The sequence below is a fragment of the Pteropus alecto genome, unplaced genomic scaffold (assembly GCF_000325575.1).
Source record: "Pteropus alecto unplaced genomic scaffold, ASM32557v1 scaffold8, whole genome shotgun sequence".
Lineage (NCBI taxonomy): Eukaryota > Metazoa > Chordata > Mammalia > Chiroptera > Pteropodidae > Pteropus > Pteropus alecto.
In genome coordinates this window covers 5,095,603-5,098,719 of record NW_006494609.1, presented here as the reverse complement: position 1 = coordinate 5,098,719, position 3,117 = coordinate 5,095,603, and the positions used below count along the sequence as shown (strand labels likewise).

General features: G+C 45.3%; 1 pseudogene; it reads left to right on the top strand.

Moving 5' to 3' along the window:
- Window positions 1-2,514: 2,514 nt before the first annotated feature.
- On the top strand, window positions 2,515-2,634 carry LOC112473900 (annotated as a pseudogene).
- Window positions 2,635-3,117: the final 483 nt, after the last annotated feature.

Sequence of the window (3,117 nt, the reverse complement as noted above, 5' to 3'; positions counted from 1 at the left end):
AAAGAGTGAACAAACCATCTCTCCTGGGTTTCTGGCTGTGGAAGATTTTTCTCATCACTGAAGACAATCATGCCATGCCTGTGTCATTAACCAACTGCTTCTGCCTTTGGAGGGGTCACATGGTGGAAGAATTGCCTACAGGGGTGAATTGCCTCATGCTGCCTGTCAAGCAACAGCTCTTGTTATTTATTCATCCAGCTACTATGGAGCATCTATGAAGTGTGAGTCACTGTGTTGCGTGAATGTGACAGGCATTGTTTCTGCCTGCAGGGCAGGTGTTACAGTGAGTGGGGAAAACACCTACATAAACAGGCAGTAAAGTAAGGCTATGATGGGCCAAGTACAAGGTGTGATGGGAGGGGCACTTAACCCAGAGCTGGCAGGGAAGGCTCTTCATAGGAAGTGAGTGATGTAAAAGCTGACAAGGAATAAGCTAGAGTTAGCTTCACGCCATATATTATCTCTATTGTTTCATTGGTCTTGTGGGAATAAAAGCATCTGGAAAGTTTTGAAGACTTTTTCAAACCTTAATAGTTTATGATTCTGCATGACTCACACTGAGAGATTCACTATTTTGTTCAAAGCTCTTAGCAATGTCTGCTGTTATATCTCTTGTTCACTCTATTATCCTCCAAAGAATACACTCCCTGAGGGCAGGCTTTTTTCTGTCTTGTTCACTGATATTTCCTTGATACTTAGAATACAGCTTGGTACAAAGTAACTGCTCAATAAAACATTGTTGAATAATTGAAGAACATTTTCTGTCATACTCAATGTGGCATTGCACATCACAAAAGTCCTTTGCAAATAATCGCAGAAAGGTAGCTGCATCATTTTGCATATAGGCATGTCCAAGCAGCTTTTTCTGAGGGATTCATAGCATATCCTGAGTGGGAATGTGGCTAGAAAAGGCACTTTCAGCATCATCAGCCAAACCCCATCCAAGTACTCCTCATGCCTCGGTAACCAGGGATCATTCCATTACAAGACAGAAACCTATCAAATTACAAAAAACAACCAAAGAAGGACGTGCATCCAGCCTCCCTGTGAACTAGAATCAGGAAAGACAATAGGACCACAGCAACTGCCATATTTCCCTCTCTCACCTCCCCTCTCTCTCTGGGCTTGGCTTCCCTCTATCTGCTCCCTTCTAAGTTTAGACCTTCTGTTGATTTCTCTAACACAGGGCTGCCCCCAAGTGGCACCTTCATTCTCTGACCTTCCAAGTTGGTTGTGTATAGGTAATTAACCCCGATCTGAATTGCTAGAAGAGAATCAGCTTGGTATTCTTTGGGTCTCTTGTCTACCCTGGTCCACTCAGCTGTGACCAGGAAGACAAGGATACTTTCCTCTTCAAAATCAAAGGAAAGACGGTAGAAAGAAAGAAAATGATTAGTGGAGAAAACGATTAGTGTCTCTATCAGTATTCATTGTACAATTTTCCTTCCAGAATGAAGTGCTGGAGAATGTCAACCCCAAATCCCTGGACCAGGAGATAATAGAGTGGGGCCTGCCCATAGCTCTCCCCAACCCCCTTCACCAGAGGCTACTCCCAGACCCTCCCCCAAACAAAATTCATTAGTGTTCCAGCAATATCTCCCCTGCTTATCACCTCCTGGGCTTTATGGAAAGATTGGAGATTGAGAGTGAGGCATCTGGTGCCCCCACAGTCCCATTGCTTTGGAGATCAGAAGCAATTGAGGCGCTTTCAGCCAGAAAAAATATAATTTAAGGGCTTGGCATCTGGCTGGAAGCAGAGAGCTGTGTTGCCATGACAATGCCTCGCTTCATTTAACAGCAGCATATCCCTGAGTTTGGTCACATCCACACTCAGGCACATATAGCATCCTGTCAGCAGCCCCCACATCGCACACATACGTACTTCTGGCAGAAATTTCTGCAGAAGCAAAGCTCATTCCCTGCACCCTCCTCCCCATCACAGACACCCACTCTTATCCCCTTTCCTGCAACACCTTGGCCAATCATGTAGATTTCAAGAGCACCCCCAGACAGCACAGCACCCCAGGGAATTGAGAATGCTATTTGAATGCAAACCCTGTGACAGGCCCACGTAGAAGCCTGCCGGGGTCCATATGTTTCTTCCAACATTCCTAACACAGCCGTATCTTCATCTTTTTATGTAAATTTCCCTGGTCTGTGTTCTCCAGCCTTTAATAATGCCCAGGAGAATAGGAGAGAAACAGTGGTGGTCCTGGTGCACAAATGCTTCTCGTTTTCTTGAGAGGATAGGGGTTAGGCTAAAACCCTGCAGGTGCTTACTAACGGTCCCTAGGCCCCTACTGATGTGTTTCTGCCCCTCCCTTAACTCAGGCAGTGGTGGACAGTGTGGATTAGAGCCGGGAGACATTGAAGGCACAGGATGTTTGTTGCAACATTATTTGTAGCAGTGAAAAACTGGAAATAGCCTAAATATCTAATAACAAGGCATAGGTCAGTAAATCGCGGTACATCTGCGCAATGAAGTACTCTGTAGAGATTTAGAAGAGTTATGTAGTCTACAGCCATGCTACCCTAAACACACCCGATCTCATCTGATCTCAGAAGCTAAGCAGGGGTCGGGCCTGGTTAGTACTTGGATGGGAGACCACCTAGGAAGACCAGGTGCTGTAGGCTTTAAAAAAAAAAAAAGAGTTATGTAATTCGTATGTAGTCACATGAAAATACGTCAGTATATAAAGTGTGATCCCACTTATGTGTTTTACCTTCATGTAGTTATATACACATGGATATTTATAATGTGTGGGAAAAAGTCTGAGAAGAGCGAGATCAAGAGGGGTGATGGGGGCTCTTTCAGTTATCCTTTACAGCGTAACAAACCACCCGAAAACTACTGACTTAAAACAATGAAAACAGTAGTATTCTTCCTGACTAGGTTAACTAGGTAACTCCTCTCCTGGTTCCCCAGAGCTCACTGATGCAGCTGCATTTAATTGGCGATGGCTGCCGGCTGGGCTGCCTCAGTCTACCTGGCCTCTTACTCCAGTGTGCTAGACCGGCTTCCTTATGTGGTGTCCTAGGCAGCATTCCAAGGTGATGAAAGCAGAAGCAGCGAGACCTCTGAAGGCTGAAGCTCTGGAACTCCACCACACCATGCCT